Source organism: Vigna unguiculata, chromosome 6 (genome assembly GCF_037176805.1).
Source record: "Vigna unguiculata cultivar grain cowpea cultivar isolate G323 ecotype 2 chromosome 6, ASM3717680v1, whole genome shotgun sequence".
NCBI lineage: Eukaryota > Viridiplantae > Streptophyta > Magnoliopsida > Fabales > Fabaceae > Vigna > Vigna unguiculata.
The window spans coordinates 17,225,936-17,246,999 of NC_140797.1; the positions used below are offsets into that span (position 1 = coordinate 17,225,936).

The window sequence follows — 21,064 nt, forward strand, 5'->3', positions numbered from 1 at the left end:
TTTCCTTACTGTTTTAATGCCATTTCACCGATTGGTTTGTGCCTTAGAGTGTCCTAAGATGTTCATCTTCATCTATGCTTGATTCTAGATCATAATCATTCAATTATGTTGAGAATTGAATTCTATACAAATTTTTGAAGTAGAGGCAACTTTCTGCGTTTTTCAGTGTCAGTTTGCTGCTGTTTTCACTTGTGTCTTAACGCACACTTTTCTTGTATGATTTAACTGTAACGCTTCATAGTACCGAATCACCTTATGATTTTTGCCTAATTTTCTTAACATCTGGACGAAAAAGTAGCAAAAAGAATCATTCAAATATGTCCAGTACAAAAAATATGAAAAATCTTCAAAGTTAAGGCATCTGTCAGCGTTTTCTGGTGCTGTGTTTTCTGAAAAATCCAAAACACAATTCATTTATCAGAGAAAGTTTAACAAAACAAAAATGAGACATACTCAAGCCAAATTCCCTTAAATCCCACACGCTCTCAACATCTTTGTTTCGGTGCATATAAATTGCATTCATGAATTCATCATAGATTCGACCCATCAATCTTGATCATGTAACTGTGGGTGCATTCTTAAAGGCATGCACTAAAGTTGGCTAGGAGTTTTTTTTCTCCTAAATCACTATACTTTACTATGAATATGTTTAATATTAAAGTGTTGTTTTCATTATACTTTAGTGTGGATCTATTTAATTTAAAAAATATTTTATAGAGCATGCATAATGAAAGATACGAATCTGGATTGAAGGTCTAATTATAGCACAATAAAGTGTATTTGAATTACATAATAGCAGTTTTTTATTAAGAAAAGTGACAAAGTCACATGTTTTTCCAAAATTATCATATTTTCCTGACCTTCTAAGTAATAATTATAGCTAAAAAATAATAGATATGGATGTAAAAGTTTTTTCTTTTACGGGATAAAAATTGACCAAAGAAATTTTTCTAACATTTTATTGACCAGAGAAATTGTCTTAGTATCATTTGCACAAGCTTTAGGTACAAAGGAGTTAGCTTTAATTTATTTAATCTAATCATAAAATATTATATAGATCATATAAATTATATTTTTAAAAATAATTTCATAGGCTACGACATATAATTAAATTAGAAGTTATATACAGGTATGTGTGTGCACAACTAACATTCATTCTTTGATTATATATTAATAAAAAAATATCATATTATTTATAATTATATTAATTTTCTTAATATAATTTTAAATAATAATAATAACGTACATATGCATATGTCTCAATACCAGCCAATACTTATTATTAGTTGTCTTGTATAATGCACCGATACTTCAATTCGAGGTGTCCGACAAGTATACGTGTCTGACACGTATCCATGTTCGACATGTATCCATATATGATATTTTAAGATATTTTATCAATACTTATCAATTAAGTATGTCATTTACAAAGTCATAGTAGACTACAAGAAAATCTTTGAATAATGACCAATTTTAGTGACAAAAAATAATTAGTCACTATAGTGATCAATTTATGTACCAATTTATAAACTAAACACTACTGACAACTAAAATAGCTCAATAAATTATAATTAGTCTCTAAATTGATAACTAAAATAGTTTTTATTATAAATTAATTTCTAAATTGGTCACTAACATTAGCTACCAAGGAGGTTTTGACTACTAAAATAATTGGTTTCTAATTAGAAAATTGGTCTCTAACATATTTTTTGTTACTAAAATTGATCATTATTTAAAAGTTTTCTTGTAGTAATGATATTTTTATGATGATAATAATTTATATTTTTTATGTTGAGACTTTAGTACATATGGTTTAATTTGGATTGACATAATAACAATCTTATATTTATTATGTTTTTAAGAATTATATACACTTTTCAATATTCATATATCACGTATCATATCTTATTATTTTCAAAATAAACGTATCGACATATCAAATACGTGATGTATCTGATACACGTATCGTATTCATGCATCATAGGTTATATTACATTAGTATAATTATTAACATTATTATTAAAAAATTTTATTATTATTATTATTATTATTCTGAAATAAATATTATTTATTTTTAATTAATTTATTACTAAGAATACTTGTGATTAGTTATTTAATTATTTTCATACTATTATTCTTTTTTACAGGATCCATACTATTATTATTATTATTATTATTATTAGTATTAATGTTAATATTAGTATTAATCAATATTCAGTATTATTAATACTTTTAGGGTTAAATATGTTTTTTGTCCTTCAAGTTTCAGTGAATTTGGAATTAGTCCCTCTTCAAAACTTTTGACCAATTTAGTCATTCATCTTTAAAAATGCGTGAATTTAATATTTTTAACTAAATTTTGTTAAATTTATTTGACGTTTCAAGCACATTTCATGATAGTATTTAATTGTTTACACCGTTTAGCACAATTTCGCTTCAATGTTAACTCAAATATTATCATAAAATGCGTTTAAAAATGTCAAATAAACTTAACAAATTTTGGTAAGAATGACTAAATTCACACATTTCTAAAAATGAAGGACTAAATTGGTATAAAGTTTTGAAGAGGGACTAATTTCAAAATTCACTTGAACTTGAGAGACCCAAAACATATTTAACCCTTACTTTTATTATTAATACTAATGTTATTAATAATAATATTATTATTTTGTTCGGGATTCCTAAAATATCTTATGTTTATATTTTATATTGAAAAGTGTAAATGTAACGTCCCATTTAATTATTAAACGAAATTAAAGGAAACGTCACGTGATATCAGCATAACAACGCAGTCCTGGGGTTCTCAACCTCACCCCTACAAAACTAGGCACACCACGATGCCAACAAAAGCAGGATAGTTGTTTAACTAAAAGTTTACAATCTAATAACCACGAATACAGGGGCCATAGCCCTAAAGAAACATGAAAGAAAGACGTTCAAGATCTAGCCCAGATGGCTAAGTAGCGAAGTCGTCATTCCCTGGTTGACCACGAGAGCCTTGCCCATCTGCTCCCATCAACCAAGTTGATGATCATCGCAAGAAAGAACAGCCACATACATCACAACCATGCAACAAAACGGGTAAGCTAGAGCCAACAACATATTCAACATGCAATCAAATATATTTTCATCATCTCATCCACATAGCAACCAAACATGTTATGACTCTTCATTCAATACACTACGACTCGACTCGACTCATCCGGATACGTATAACTCGGTCGGATTCAGCGGATGCTTGCACTTGTGGTGGATACCTCTGCTCGACCCTGAGCTGCTCGATCCTGAGCCATGTGTTACCAGTGTTACGATGAATCAAAATCTCTCCCACCACAAGGTTAGCCCTTAATGAGTTTCAGGCCTCCTGCTACTCCCACCACCAGAGTCAGTCCGCTCTAAGTGAGACTAATTGGCTCCTCGGAGCGTCAGGATGCAACCTTACCTTGAATCCTTACCTAGTTATATAGATGGGGCACCACCATGAACACCCACTAACAGGGGCCATGGAATTACGTCCCGACCACTGAAGCGCGACCCCGGAGGTCTCGCCTAGAGACCCCAAGGAATTTACACACTGACACGGACCAACACTCATAATTCAGAAATAAGAGAATATTAAAATCATATTTACATTTCCATACCAACCCCTGAGATTAATTCCTCATACGCGTCAGATTTCGAATCCATACCTCTGATCATCACCACCCCATGAATCTAGGGTTTCATCTCATATTAATCACGTATTCCTTTAGTTCCAACCCATTCATTCATTTCACATGTCAATATCATACCCGACCCGTCATACGTCGTTTATAACTCATGCCAAACATGCAAAATATTCTATTATATACATGTCCATCATCACACAATCATATTCAACCAAGATAGATCACTCGGGAACCATCAAACATCTGAATCACAGCACGGTCTCGCCCAGCATCTCGCTTAGGCTGAGGGGTCTCGCTCAGGCGAGACGTGCTCGCTCAGGCGAGCCTCCCCCTCGCCTAGGCGAGAGCACAAAAACAGGAGCATGAGCAACGCGGGATCTCGCTTAAGCGAGATCCCTCTCGCTTGGGCGAGTTGCCTGCTCGCTCAAAAGTTGAGCGAGTCGCCTGGGCGACTTTTCGTGCAATAGCCCTAGGCGAGCTCCCTGTTTCATCTCGCCTAGGCGAGATTGACTCGCTTGGGCGAGATTAACAGGTCTTGCCACTGTTCTTCACTACAACAACCATGTATATCGAACCAACCAAGCATACAACGCATTTAATCATACCAAAACGAAGGATTTATCCATGCAATCAGTAACTCACTCAAGAACAGCCAAGACAACACCAAAAGACTGAAACCCTAACTTCCCGTACCTGGAAATGGGTTCGTACAGACCTCGGCACTGGACTCCGGAGCACAGCAGCTCGAGTGACGAACCTAAGAACTGCCGGAACAGCAAAGGACACGATTATTTTCGGGCTTTAATCGGTGGAAAACGAATGTAAAGCTTTAGGAGGTAAGTACAATAGGTTTAGAGTTACTTACGTGGAGTAGAAATCGTTAGTTGAGCTCTTGGGACGAACTGGTTCGAGACAAGGACAAACCCTAGCAGAGCTCTAGTGCGGAAGGCGACGGCTGCTGATTTCTGCAAGAGTGAGAGTGAGTGTGGAATTAGGGCAGACCTAAGAACTTTATGCGTTGGGTCGGCCTTAGTCCCACTTACAATGGCAGTCCACTAATCTTTAGGGCAGAAAAAAAATAAAGGGGCCTTACAGTAAACTCCACCTCAACTTTTTATATGGTTTAACTAAACATCACTAATCAATTTTACAATTTAAAGCAAATAAATTTACATCTAAATATTATCAAATTATTTATTTAGATACTAATTATACATAATTATAACACTTAAATATATATTTTTTATTTAAATATAACAATAATTATAAAAATATTAATGCATTTTTATATTATATACAAACAAATTTATTTTCCCAGTATGAAAACACGCTAAAGAATTTTGGAAAATTTTAATGCATAGTTATCTTGATACAATCACGAAGTTGTCTTTCATTTTTTCACCTAGGTTAAACTTTTTCTTTGAACACAAACAAATCCATCAAAGAGTATTTTTCCTCTTAAAACATCATTTTTCATATATTACTTCCAATGTTTGTAATTTTGTATTTCAAAATATTAAAAAAAAAACAATTCCTGAATTTTATATTTAAACTTTTAATTAATATATCCCTCCAAAATTATAGTAACCAATAACTATGTGACATTTTAATACATAAATATTACAATAATAATAACCATAATATTATTTGTAACCAATTCATTTATTGATAAACAATTAAAAAACAGAATACATTATTATTTCATCTAACAAAATATTTATAATTATTTGTAAGCAATTTTAAAATAATTTATTAAAAAATATAATATATTTTTATTCCAAGCAACAAAATATATAAAATTATTTGTAACAAATTTTAGAGTACTTCATTAAAAATTATAACCACAAATGTTAAAATAACATTGATTCATCCTAATTCTAATAATATCTAAATATTTATTATTATTATTATTCATATATACAATAATATTATATAATGACATATATAAAATAATTATTTACTCCAAATATAATAATATTTTTATTTTACAAATACAAAATTAAAAAAGAAAATATAGCACCGTGCGTACATGCACGGATATAGCACTAGTTACTATTATAAGTAAATATAACCACGTACTTTTAATTACATGATGATAATAAATTAATTTTCCTTAATAATATAATAGATGTAACCGAAAAAATATATATAAGCACCCGTACGCGTAGGCAGGTCTAATTTCCAAAACAAAAAGGCGGGGGTATAAGAGGGAATTACATGGGTTCCGAAAGTAATTGCCTATTAAAGGATAATAGAAGTGCAACCCACCCGAACCCGAAAGGGCACATGTTTTCGGAACAAATCTAATACTATATACAATTCTAAACTAACAAATGGCAACTTCTTCAATATTATAATATATCTGAGCCACTTTCATTCAAAATTTACTTTCTACAACAGGAAAATATGGTTACGTGTCAATCTCTCTGAATTTTGAACATCAAAAATTAAATCAAAAATCAATCAGTCTCTCACTATTTTTTTCTAACCCTCCGTCTCCCACACACAAATCCTCTTTCTCATCCTCTTTCAAACATTTTCAGCTTCTTCTCTCCTTCTTCTCTCTCTTTCCCACTCACACATTCAAACATCTTCAGCTTCTTCTCTCTCTTTCTCACTCACACACAACACCATGGCCTCCGACTATTCTTCTGATTATTCTCTCTCTTTCTCAGTCGCACAGAACACCATGGCCTGCAGATAATCTTCAGCATTCATCTTTCACTCTTAAATTTTTACTCTCAGATTCATGACCACCGTTACCAACAACAAAAAGCTAACAACTTTTCTGGGTTCTTTCTTTGTTCTTGATGATTTTCGAGTATTGTTTTTCTTTGAGATCTACTTATTTTGGTTGGATGAATGTTCTCAGATCTACTTTTCTTTGTTGACCAAATGTGTTGGATCGAAGTTTTTGTCTTAAATCGACTGTTGTATGGATTTGTTCTTCTCAGATCTACTTTTGTTTTGGTTGATTTTTTCCTCTGATATTCTTAAGCACCTTCACTGAGACTTCAAAAAAGGTAATCACTTTTCATTTTTGTTGTTCTTCTACCATCTTCTCAGATATTTTTTCTTTCTATTAATTTTTTGTTTGATGCATATTTTTCTCTGATATCTACATTTTTTTTTTCAGATCTACTTTTCTTTTGGTACGAGATTTGTTGGATTTAGGTTTTTCTCTCAGATTTATTCCTCTTTTGAATGGTTTCTTTGCTCTCAGATTTTTTTTTTTGATGTATATTATTCGATTTATTTTTTCTTCTCAGATCTACCTTTCTTTTAGTTGATGTTTTGCTCTGAGAGCCTTGAGCAACTTGACGAATACAAAAAAGGTAACAAGAATTATTTTTTTCGTTCTTCTACCATCTTCTCAGATCTACTTTGTTTTCTATTATTTTTGTTTTTCATGGTAATTTTTCTCTAACATCTACTTATTTTTGTTCAGTGTATTTTTTCAGATCTACTGTTGGATGAGTTTGTTCTTCTCATATATACTTTTCTTTGGGTTGATGTTTTTCTCTGAGACTCTTGAGGACCTTCACCCTACTAAAAAAATGTAACAACTTCTGATTTTTTTTCGTTCTTCTACCATCTACTCAAATCTAATATTTTTTCTATTATTTTTCTTTTTTATGGATATTTTTCTCTGAGATCTACTTTTTTTTTTGTTGGATAAATGTTTTGTTTTCAAATCTACTTTACTTTGTTGCATTTATCTATTTGATTGGTGTTTTTTTCTCAGATTTACTTTGTTGTTCATATTTTCCTTCTTCTACATATATAACTACTTATTTTGGTTCTATTTCTCTTTTGGATGGTTAATCTTGCTCTCAGATTTGGTTTTTGTTGTATATTGTTCGATTGATTTCTCTTGGTTGATTGATTGTATGATGCTCGATCGATTGATTGCATATTGTTCTGTTTTTTTTTTCGTTCTTCTACCATGTTCTCAAATATTTTTTTGTATTATTTTTGTGTTTGATGGTTTTCTTTCTCTCAGATTTTCTTTGTTGAAATTCTCTGTTGTGTCCATGTCAGAAAGGTAACAACTTATTTTGTTCTTTTTCAATTTTGTTCTTATTTTACTCTATTTTGTTTACTTATCAAAAAGGTAAACTCTTCTTTTGTTATATTTATATCTATCTGTTGGATGATATTTTGCTCTCATATAAGTATTCATTATAATACTAAATGAAATTATTGAGTTTCCAATGACATGCATTAACTTTGAACTATCATGAGAAACAGTTCTGACGGTTGGAACCTCCTTTTAAAAAATATATAAACTCACTCGAAGAAGAATGTTTCTCACCCGAAGAAGAATGTTTCTCACCCGAAGAAGAATGTTTCTCACCCGATGAAGAATGTTTACCAACTATTGAATAGTTTGCTCACTCAAGGATTTTCAGGTATATTTTTTTGATTTTTTTTTCAAGTCTCAAGTTCTTCTGTGATTATTCTTTGATTTTGTGAAACAAAGTTCACTCTTCTTTTTCTTATCCTGATTAGACCATGACTGCAAGATGAATTTCTGATGCATAACTCTTTATTGAGGAGGTTATTTTATAATTTTCTTGCCATGCCACTTAGTCATTTCGAGGATACATTATGTTGTAAATGCTCGACCTTTGCTATGTTGAAAAGGGTATTTTTATGTTCTTGATTTTAGAATTGTAAATTCTTTCTTTAAATTTAGGGGTTTCATATATTTTTCACTATATTGTCTCTATCTCTTTTTATGGTTTGTTTATTTTATCTTTGTTTGGAGGAAGGTTATTTGGTGAAGTGGTCATATGAAAAAGCAAAGCTAGCACAAACAAATGATGTAAACGACCAAACAAGGGGAGACATATTTAAACAAGCTGCAGAAGAAAACATTTATCCTCCTAATACCATATCAGCATGACATAGAATCAGAGATGAAAAGAAAACTCCATAAAAAAGATAACTTTATTGATCAGAAAAGTACAATATTTCGAGTTACTTACAATTTTAAATTTGAGTTTAAATATTTGTAAGTTAAATTTTAAGAATTTGTGAGTTACCAAAGGTCACATTTGTTGACCTCAATTTTCAATATTCCTTTAATTTATAAATGTAGAGAGCTTTTATGTGTAAAGTCTCTTGGTTTCTTAATAGTTAATTTGTAAAATATTTTATTTTCTTAATATATCAAGAATTGAAGTTTTGGAAAATTTTTCAATCTTTAATTTCTAACAATAGTTAATTCATACATAATTTTTTTTTCTTAAATTTAGACGTAGCTTCTTAAAATAAGTTTTCAAAAATCAACACTTACATCTTACAATATAAATGTCCATAATATACAAAAATAAATGAAAAAAATTTGGTCACACTACCAATGAAAAACTTCTCATTCTTTTTGTCTTCCAACATTTATGTTGTCAATATCAATAAATTTTCATCTTTTAAGAATTTTGCATCATTGGACTTCACATAACATTAATTATGAACAAAAACGATTCAATATTTTTCTATTTCAATACATTGCCAACATACAATAAAGCAAATCTAAAAAATGAAGAAAATGTAGATGATATATAATACACCGTGAAGAAAATCCATAAGATATGAATCTAATATATAATACATTTCAAATTTTAATTTTGTTTTCCTTTAACCGTTTTAAAGTTTACATTTTATTATTTTTATATAACATTTATGAATACAAATAAAACCGAAATGATAATTTAGGAATATTTTATTTAAAACATTTTTTTTTGATTAATATTCTTGAAAATAGAAGGTTTTAACATTAATTTCCTTTCAATGTCTATTCTTTCAAATGTCAAAGAAAATCTAATTTATTATTTTCATATATATCCTTATATTATTCATATTAATATATAATATATATTTATATTTATATTAAGTTATATATATATATATATATATATATATATATATATATATATATATATTAGGAGATGACGTTTAAGATATCTGCATAAGTATTCCTAAAAACCAAATTAATATATAATTAAGATTTAAGACATTCAAAAAGTATCATTTACCAACTTCAAACATATATAAAATATACAAATTATATGTCATGAGGTTATATATTATTAATTATTAATAAGATTCAATGAAACTAAAAGAATAGTTTAAAAATATTGCATTGAAAATCAAAATCTTCTTTCATTAATGTCTTTAAAAACTAATTGATGTAATATTAATTATTATGATTATATTCTTAAATTTATATCAATTACAATTAAATTTAAATATCAATTTAAATTTATGTAGAATTAATGTAATATTATAATTTTATATTTTTTATATAATATTACATTATTTTGAATTTACATTGAAAATTTTCTTTTTTCATTTAATGTATTTGGAAGACAAATTTTTCATCTCACTACATTTTTTCAAACATCAGACAATAGATAATATTAGGTAATATATTCATTTTGTACAATAAATTTCAAAATTAATTCAATGGAAATTAAAATGGTATATGTGGTTTTAAATTGTGAAAAAACTCTCATAATATATATATATATATATATATATATATATATATATATATATATATAATAAATTGGATTTAAATTTGAAATCTTAGAAGATAGTAAAAAATGTAAGAAATAAAATAAAATAAATATACAAAAAATTATTTTTTTAAATAAATATTTTTAGTGTTTCTCATAAAAAATATATAAATTCAAAAGTTTTGGTGATTCTTAATAATATAATAATATACTATAACACATAATAATAACAATAATATTTAATAATAATATAATAACATTAACACTAATATAGTAATAATAATTAAAATATAGTGTTAAACAACAAATAAATAATTAAATAATGACACTATAAACAAACTAAAAATAAACTAAATGTTAAAAAATCATATCCTTTTCAATTTATTTAATGCAATTAGCTAATTATAATATTTATAATTATATATTTCAAAGCAACTTTTATAAATAAGATTTTAAATATGAATTTATGCCAAAACATAAAACTCTATTATATGAGTCCACTAGACGAATCTATTCTATTATATATATATATATATATATATATATATATATATATATATATATATATATATATATATATATATATATATATATATATATTTGTATCATTTTACATTTTTAAGGAAAATGATAATATTAATATTTATATTGAATGTTTATTAACTTCTCTCACAAAATTTAATAATAATATTAATATTAAAATTTTATTATTATAAATTCAAATTTTTGATGATTTATGACTATATAATAATATATTATAAAATATAATACTATTTAATAACAATGTAAATATAAAATATCATGATAATATTAATATAATAATAATAATAATAATAATTAAAATATATGGTAAAAAATAAAAATTATAAATTTTTTAAACTTTTAAAGATAGGAAAACAATTAACCATTTCAATTTCAATCTTATTCCAAAATTAAGGTCCATATATTGTCAAAACTGAAATTCAAAACATATGTATATATTAAAAATGTTAGGAAGGAAGGAGAAGGATAAGGGAAATATGTACAGAAAAGTAAAGAAAGCACATAAATGAGATGAGGTAAAATTTATGAGAATATAAATCTGGCGGAGCCGGTTAGATATTCTCTCATAAACTTTAATCTCAGCAAGAATATAAACAGAAATATAAACAGATAGCAGGAAGGAGAGGGATAAAATTTTGTACATAAAACATTTTTAAGCCTTTAAATGATTATCGTATTTTTTAATAAATATTACTCAAGGCATCCGTAGATGCCTAAAAAGAAACTACTCCATAAAAACTTACTTTGATTCCAGAGGGAGGGGGGAGAGATCTGAAGTTCCTCGTTTATTTATGTTTAAAGAAGAAGTATACAAGAGGGAAAGATCAAGAGAGATGAGGGAGAGATTTGTAGAGAGAAGGTGGAGGAAAGAGTAAGAGAAATTTAGAGAGAGGGAGGAGGTCCGAGTTTCTTGCCCAGCATAAGGGTCTTACAGACTCTTTTATAGAGAAAAATTTTTGACTTGTAACTTGTTGAACCGGTTTTAAATGACCGGTTACCTGTAGTGTCGGTCATGAGATAACTGTGTTGTTTTACCCTTCAGTCTATTACTCGGATAAGAGTAAAATTACTGTGTCACAGGTAAAACTTTTCTTTATTGTCCTTTTCTGGAGACCACAGTGGATGTTAAGTCTTCATGGTCATCTTCAAGGATTTGATCAGAGTCTTCATTGTCTGATGGAAAAGAAGATCCAGGCGTTCCTTGTCCATGGCTTCCTGTTTCTTCATAGATTTCTCTGTATATTCTTTCTTTTTCAAATTTTTTTACTAATATTGGACTAGCTTCAATAGGGAAAGGATGGAATTTATTTCCCATAAACTTTTTCCAATACATCTTGGTGTTTATAGTTTCTTTCAAAAGGATATATTCTGAGTTATCCTTCCTAGAGAAATTCCAGTTTGATCCTTCAACATAAGCCTTCCAAAGCTGGTATTGGTAAAGCTTTTCTTTGTTTAAAGATAATCCTGACAAGGTCCCGTGTTGCAGATGGACATGAGCCTCAGGATTTGACTCTGTGTATAGTTTTATCACATGGGTTGCCATGCTGTCAGGGTTTGTGGCGCTCTTGGGAGAAGAGGTAATTTGTAGACAGATACTGGTCATGTATTCTGCCTGTATTTCATTTACTACCGAATTTATCTCTTGGGTAAGAGAGTTGAATTTTTCGGTAGGGGGAATGATAAGTGTCTGGAGACATCCTGCTTCTAATAATAGAGAAGGACATATGACTACGTCTCTGTATAGTTGGTTTTTGAAGGTCTTTAAGTCAATTTGGGCCTTCCTAAAAATAAACTTGATCTGGCAAGTACACTTTGTGGACACTGTCTTACAATATTCTGAGGATTCTTGACACGGTGTCTTTGTATCAAAATACGTTTGGGGTTTAACAAACAAACCGTTGTAATTTTGTGTTTCGGAATGTACTTCAAACAAGAATTCTTGTATGACATCAAATTTTGAGAGGAAAATGTTTGGGTTTATTTGTGGTGAAAAACTGCAAGAAGCAGCATAGGTATGTGTTTGGGTCTTAGGTTCGAATGCCATTCCCATTTTTATTTTCTCTTCATCAATAGTTCCTAGTTTTAAAGCCATCTGGGCTTCTTCTAGGGAATTAAAACCTTTGTATGTAGACCAGAATTGGTCCTGTTTTGCCTCAGAGAGGTCTTTGTATGAAGTATAAACTCCTTTGTTTGGCCCTGTAATCAAGGCATAATGTGTAAATCCCTTCCCAGAGGGGGAGGATGGTGAAGTTAACAAAACTCCTTTGTTATCTGCATTGCAGAAATTGTATAATGCACTAATGATGCTTTGTTTCACCTTAGTGACTTGTTGTTCATTCTGAATTGTGTATTTTGGAATATTCCAAATATTGTCAATTAAAACATTTAATTTGACATTTGTGTTGTCTCTACCAGGGAAATGGTAGGTATTTGTAAGTATTGGCAACTCTTGTTTGCCATATTTTGTGTATTGGTCCACCACAAAAGGGGACTTTACGGGTTTAGGACCTAGAGGTCCTTTTTTTGTACTTTGTATAAATTCCATTCTGGGATTTTTGTACCTGCAATAAGACACAAAGGTTAGGCAATAAAATGTCTAAGTGCTCTGAGGTGTTTTTCTAATATTAGGATGTTGGCTTTATACGAGGCGAGTGTATAGGTGTATAGAAAGGGGTTGTGTGGGAATAATTCATTCCTTCTTCGCCTTAACTTAGCTAGTTTTCTTTTCCACCTTTTTATTAGTCTAGATATTTCAATAGCCGGATTAGGACTAAAATTGGGACTAATTCCTCTTGGTGGAAATGCCTGTCTTCTGAGATTAACCCGGAATCCGGGAGGGATTTCAGGATCTCTGATGTGTATCATTTCCATGTATATAATTGTATAAAAGATTCTCTTGAATCTTATTTTTGTACGATGTACCTGGAGAGGATATCAGCAAACATATTGTCAGATCCTTTGATATGTTCAAAATTTATTATTTTTCCAGAGTTTATATAATCTCTGAAAAGTAGCCATCGTTTGTGAGGCTTTTTGTCATTATTTATTTGATTTTTCCCATATGAAACAATTGCTTCGCAATCAGTTCTGATGGTTATTTCTGGTTTATTTATCAAAAATAATTTAAACGTTTCTAAGGCATGTATGATTGCATTGACCTCGTAATCGGTGCTAGTTTGGTAAACTTGTGGTTTAACAGTATATTTTCCAGAAGCATACCTGCATATTTGTTCATCCTTTTTAGACAGATATTTATTTTTCTTTCTTTTTAGGATGGCTCCCCATCCTGATTCGCATCCATCACATTCAACTACTAAGTAATCTGAATCTAATGGTAATTGCAAAGTAGGTAATTTATTTACCTTTTGTTTTATTTCTTGGACTAATTTTATGTCTTCAGAGTTGAATTTTCTTTCTCCTTTTAGTGAGGTTTTATTGTATAAAGGGGCCGTGTATTTTCCTAAATCTGGGATAAAATTTCTAGCATAATTTAAAAGTCCTAAAAAGGATCTTAGTGTTTTTATGTCTTCCATTTTATCAGGAAAATCTTGTATTTTTTTAGAAATATGAGGTTGGAGTTTAATAGTTCCATTACCTATTTTTGTTCCAAGAAATTCAATAAAATTTTTACAAATTTCCATTTTTCCTTTAGATATAATTAAACCATATCTTTCGAGTTTGTATAATACTTGTTTTAAGTGAAGATAATGGTCTTCTTTTGTTTTGGAAAAAATAAGTATATCGTCTATGTAGACGCATGTAAAAGATTTGCAGTCATTAAAAATGCTATCCATTTTTCTTTGAAAAATTGCTGGAGCATTTTTGAGACCAAAAGGCATGACATGCCATTCATATAATCCTTCAGAACAGGAGAATGCTGTCCATTTTACGGATTCTGGCTCCATTTTTACTTGATGGAATCCACTTTTGAGATCAAATTTGGAAAACCATTTTGCGTTCTGAATTCGGTTTATGAGAATTTCTTTAGATGGAATCGTATATCCATCTTCAACTGTATTATCGTTCAATCGTTTATAGTTGTAAACCATTCTAGATTTACCTCTTTTTTGTTCAGACGATTTATTTACTATGAAAGCAGGACTCCTGTGAGGGCTTTCACTTGGAGATATTACTTTCAATTTCAGAAGGTGGTCGATATGCATTCGACATTCCTCTTGTTCCCAGTTATTAAACTGTATATCTTTAGTTTTTATAATTAAGTCTGGGTTAATTATGTTTAACTTACATGTAATAGGGTCGCGGTCCCAAAATTTTGTGGGATCTTCTCCTATTATACTAGTTTTATTTAATCTATCTAAGATCTGTTGGATATTATCGAAGGTGATTGTTTTGGATATTTTTATGGATGAAAAAGAATCCATAATGTCATCTGAATAATAATCTGTATCTTCTAAATTTTCTTTCATACAATCACATTTTTCTGAGGAATTAGGGTTTGTACATGAGCATTCCTCAGGAGATTGTCTTGTATGGCTGTCTCCACTAATTATGGGTGACATTTGTGTTTTGTCACTAATAGTGACGTAATCTTTATTTATAGTGATAGCTCTATTTTGGCCTAAAATAAAATCTAGACCAATGATCATATTTTGTTTTGAAGGAACCAGGTTTTCTACCCGTATCGTTTTAAGATGTATCTTTTGGCCAAAAAGGTCACAATTTGTACTAAATTGAAGAGAAATATTGTTTATTTCTTCATCATTTATCATTATTATTCCGGACATAGTCCTGGTTTTTTGTATATGTTTACTCTTAGTAATCATATATGAGGGTACTTTTGTTTTGCAGACAACTGTTTCTGAGCATCCTGTGTCAATGAGGGCCTGTATGATTTCTTCTTTAGCAGGGTTTTTGTTTTGTTTAGGAAAGTTTAGTTTAACTAACACCTTAACAGATATTAGTTGTTTCTCGTTGCAAACTAATGGGATACATTCTGTGGTTCCCATCATGTTATTTTGTATGTTTTGTGAAATGGTGTTTGTTCCAAAGTCCTGGATTATTTGTTCTAACCGAAGAATTTTTTCTTCAAGGTTATTGACTCTAGTTTCTAAAATTGAGGTCCTAGTATCAATTATGTTTTTATCTTTAATGTTTTCTTTTTGTTCTAAAAAGATTGGTATTTCCTGTATTTTTAGATGTGTTGTAATACATTTTAATACATTTTATACAAAAATTTTTGTAGCATGTCGGACAGTGAGCTCTTTGTGATTTATGGAAATATCTATCACAATACTGGCAGGGAATAGATGTTGGTCCTGAGAAGTATTGTAATGTGTGAGAACATACGTTTGTTTCAGTTATATTCATTAGGTAATATCCAGAATCATCTAATATTTCACCTAATTCATTGTATCTGTCGTTTAATTCGAAATTATTTTCTTTAGGGTAGATTTGTAAGAATTCATTATTTGTGAAATCATTTATTAGATCATAGTTTTTGGGTTGTTTTTCTAAGTTAATTTCATCATTGAATTCTGTTATACTAACTACTGATAATATTTCAGAATCAGTAGATACATCGTCGTCTATTGGAAGAAGATTCATGTGGCAGGATTTTATAAGCTCTGCTTCTTTTGTATAGAGGTTTGCTATGTTTGGACAATCTCTTGAAAAATGTCCAGTTTGGTTACAAGCATAACATTTTAATGCTTGTTTGTAATTTTTATTTTCTCTAAATTTTCTGACGTGCCTGTCAGGGTTTAGAGTAGGTTTTCTAGAATTTGAGGATCTTATTGTATAAGTTTTTCTAGAATTTGAAGGTTTTTGTACAGAAGATTGAGACCTTTGGCTGTAAGATTGGTTATATTTAGGTCTTCTTCTGGGAATGTATTTTCTGTTAGGTTTGTTTTGATGGTATTGTTGTGGAGTATAGATTTGTTTACAAATTCCAGAATCAGAATTTTTTAGTTGTTTTTGTATTGCAATATGTGTGCAAGTGTCTTCCATTATTTTCATAATGTGTTGTATTCTTATTGAGAGGTTATTTAACATAGGGGTTACCTCATCGTTTTTCCAGGATTCTCTAATTTTCTGACCTAATTTTCCTGGAAGTTTGAGAAACATTTTTTCTCCAACACTTATATCATGAAAGCATCCGGCTATGGAAGCATACATGAGATAATCTTGTAAAAATTCTTTAATTTTTCCAAAATATGTTATAGACAACCTTTCTAGGTGTCCTAGATAAATTCGTTGTCTGAGTGTATTCCCATCATTTACAGATTGGGAGGTGAGTAATCTTTGTATTAGAGAACAAAAATTATAAATATTAGGACCAGGTTCGATCACTAATGTATTTAATTTTGTTGGGTATTTTTGTTTGAATGATTCCCAACATGCTCTGGCTATGTCACCTAAATAGGTTTCCCCTTTGGAGATCATTTCTTGTGAAGATTGGACTTCCTTTTCGTAATGAATACCATAATCACGGATTACAGTAGCAGTCCATTGTTCAATGTATGTTGGTAACAACTGAGGGTCAATTCCTCCTATATTTAATAAAAGATTTGGTAATGGGAAATTTGGTTCTATTGGGAGTCTTTTTCCCTGTGTTGTATATTGATTATCTGAAAGAGTAACATTTGTTGGGTATTCTCTGGGTATAAACCCAGTAGGGTAATCTTGTGTGCCCCCATGATCTAACTGATAACTGTTGATCCTACACTTTCGTTGACAAGACCTATTATAGATAGGGGTTCTGATTTTACTGAAGAATTATCTTCTTCTTCTAAATGCAGTCTATCACAAAATTCATTTATGATATCGTCTGTTTCATCATAAATATCTTCAGAATCTGTGTTTATAGAGGGATTTAAAGATCCTTGTCTATACATGGCTATGATTTCTTGATGATGATTCCATTCTTCATCAGTCATTTCATCATCTTCATCTTCTTCGTATTGTATTATATTCATCATGGAGATGTGTTCATTATTAGGAATGGCTGAAGTGCTATGTCTATTTTCAGCTATCCTTTCTTGTTCTAAGTCAATTTGTGGTATATTTGTGTAATCTACAAAGCTTAGACTAAGTCCTCTAGACCTGTTGTGTAAAATGGCAGATGAAGGGGCTGTAATTGGGTTATTTTCTTCTCTGGGTAGATGTGTTTGCCATAAATGTCCTTCATTTCTTCTTGTGAAGGCTTGGGCTGGTAAAAACTGTGTACCATAAGAGCTAATGGCTTCCTCTAATGGTCTGGTGTTTATTCTATACATGGAAGAAATATGATTACTTATTCTCCCTATGAAGGTTATGTCTAGATGTAGATTTTCACCTATCCAATCGGTTCCAAAACCTATTGTTTGTACTTCTAAGTTTATATGATTTATAAAATCTTGCAGTGTTAATGTAAAATTTGGAGCAAGATAAATAAGGGAAAAAGGTTGATTTAAGTCTACCTCTAAAATCCCTATTACGCTTTGTGAATCATTATTTTGAAATCTTGAGTCGTGTAGAACTATCAAAGCTCTAGCCCCGATCATATGTCTGGCTAAGGATCTGACTCCTATGGTTATTAATCCCATATGGACATATCTTCCTTGTTGGTTTTGTAATTGTCTCCCTGTTTGAGGAGATATTAGTGGGATTATCTCATAGGTGTTGTCAGGGAGATGAAAATCTTCCATTCTTCTATATCTGTAAAGGCTTGTTCGTTCAGAACTCAGCCAACCTATGTTGTATAATTGTCTAGGATTTAGGGAATCTATCCTTGAGTTAGATCCTATATCTGTATTTTGTTGTATATCTACTAAATCTTCTAATCTTCGAATATTAGTAGTTTGTTGTCTATTTAGGAATCTGTCTAAAATTCCTGGGTGTTGTATAAGATTTTGACTTCTAGTCTGGTGTTCCCTTAATCTTCTGGAGATTCCAGGGAATCTTTGTGTTTGTGTGCTATTTGGTGTACTATTCATGTTAATATTTTCTATTTGTGTTTGTGTAGAAGTATCAGGTTGTGTCATCATTATAAACTTTCATTATTGTTTGTGGAGGATGCTGCGTTGGTACTTGCAGCTTTTGGATCCTCTTTAGTTACAACTTTGATAAATTTCTGTGAATTTTTAAAAGTTGCTTTTATAGGTGTATGCGTCCCTAAGGAGAGTTTTGATACTTGCTTTATAAGACTGTTTATGTCTTCGGACAAGTTTGGTTTTTTAGTAGAATCAATTATATGATTCAATTTTCTAGAAACTTCTTCTAGAAGAGCTATGATAGTGTTATTTTGTCCTATAAGGACTGTGTGTACTGAGTCTACTTCCGAAGTAGGTTTTTTATAACCTACAGGAGGAGAACTTGTAATTTTTTCGACAGCTGTTAAAGCTGTTTTATAGTCTGAGCCTAAAAAAGGCTGTATGTTATCCATTAAAAATTTTAAAAACAGAAAAAGTAAGAAAGCAGAGTAACTGGAGCAAAGCGGTAGTAAGCAGTTAGAGCGGAAAGACAGTAGTAGGAGATAAATGGCAGGAATCTACGGAATACACTGTAGAGTAATACTTATAAAAGAATATAAATAATCATAAGGCTCAAAAACTCTTTTTTTTTTTTTATATATAAAATCTGACTTCGTATACCTCAACTGCGAGCAAAGGGGTTGTTATACCCAAGTGCTATTAGCACTCCTCTTAATATATACTCCGTAGTTATATGCCCACTACAAGCGATATAACCCAGAATACGCGCAGTGTTTGATTGTTTCTGTCAGATTTAAAACATATACAAGAAAATATAAGTGTAAAGAGTGTCGCAATATGCAAAGTATTCCTCAACCCACAAAGGAAGATCATCAGGGACTTATAGTTCTGTCGGCTCTACTGGCCTTAACATGCCCGATCTACAAAGGGTATCCTAGCGAATACAAACCACTTCAATTACACAGATATTCAAAAGATATCCACGTTCACCGCACCATAGTAGTTTCTTTTTAGGCATCTACGGATGCCTTGAGTAATATTTATTAAAAGATGCGATAATCATTTAAAGGCTTAAAAATGTTTTATGTACAGAATTTTATCCCTCTCCTTCCTGCTATCTGTTTATATTTCTGTTTATATTCTTGCTGAGATTAAAGTTTATGAGAGAATATCTAACCGGCTCTGCCAGATTTATATTCTCATAAATTTTACCTCATCTCATTTATGTGCTTTCTTTACTTTTCTGTACATATTTCCCTTATCCTTCTCCTTCCTTCCTGGTATCAGAGTGTGAACCCTTACTAACAGCTATACCTAATTAAGTTTTAATTTGAAATTTAAAATAAAAAAAATTATAAAAAAAGTTAAGGCTTTTTAATGGATTCTTTTAGTAGCTATAAACTAACTTTAAGATATTTTTAACCTACCAGAAGAGTTTGTATTTAAGATATGGACAAAATCTGATAAATTAAAAAAATTTAATGAAAATATGTTAATAATTACAATTAAAAAAATATATATGATATAAAAAAATTAATAAAAAATATAATATTTAGGTAAACTTTCTGTGGTTCTTAATAATATAATAATATGCTGTAATAAATAATAATAATAATAATAATAATAATAATAATAATAATAATATCTAATAATGGTATAATAACATTAAAACTAATATAGCAATAATAATTAAAATATGGTGTAAAATAATAAATAAATAATTAAATAATGATACCGTAAAGAAACTAAAAATAAATTAAATGTTAAAAAACCTATCCTTTTTCAATTGTATTTTCTATCAAAGTTAACTATTAAGTTAATTATAATATTTTTATAATTATATATTTCAAAAGAATTTTTATAAATAAGAGTTTTAAATATGAATTTGTGTCAAAATACTGTATGAGACACTGATGTTAGTAAAAGTTTAGTTGATGTTGTCAACTTTCAAAATAAAAAATCAAGTTTCAGATATGTTACCCAATTTTCCTTAAAGCCAAGTAATAGAAACTTACTTTGCATATTCAAAAAAACTTTAAAAATAATTCTTGCAAAATTTCAACTATCTTTTTCAATAGTAAAAACCTATTTTCCATCTTTCCAAAAAAATTAATTCAGCATGCCAATACCACGATTACAAAGTTTTTCGTTTTCCAAGACTACCGTCACCAACTTTTCACCTTCCTTTTCCAACACTTATCTTCTCACTCATCAAAATCAATTTTTTGCCTTCCAACACTTAACTTTTCATCTTTTTCTTCGAACAAAGCAATTAGTATTTTGGGTTTTTGTGTCTTAATGCACTGCAAGCACACATCTTCCAATTATGTCAACATCAATTATCAAGGTGAGCAATTATGCTTTGCGGGACTCAATGCACTGCCAAATGCTGATACGTGCC

The 21,064-nt window shown here is 30.0% G+C and overlaps 1 long non-coding RNA gene across 2 annotated transcripts; it reads left to right on the forward strand.

Moving 5' to 3' along the window:
* The first annotated feature begins 6,860 nt into the window (after positions 1 to 6,860).
* On the forward strand, positions 6,861 to 8,362 carry LOC146885593 (uncharacterized). Of its 2 annotated transcripts, none has more exons than XR_014995830.1 (2): positions 6,861 to 7,003; positions 7,117 to 8,362. It is a non-coding gene; the product is annotated as an uncharacterized LOC146885593 (long non-coding RNA). The 2 variants fall into 2 exon arrangements; XR_014995831.1 differs by having other exon boundaries at positions 7,130 to 8,362.
* Positions 8,363 to 21,064: the final 12,702 nt, after the last annotated feature.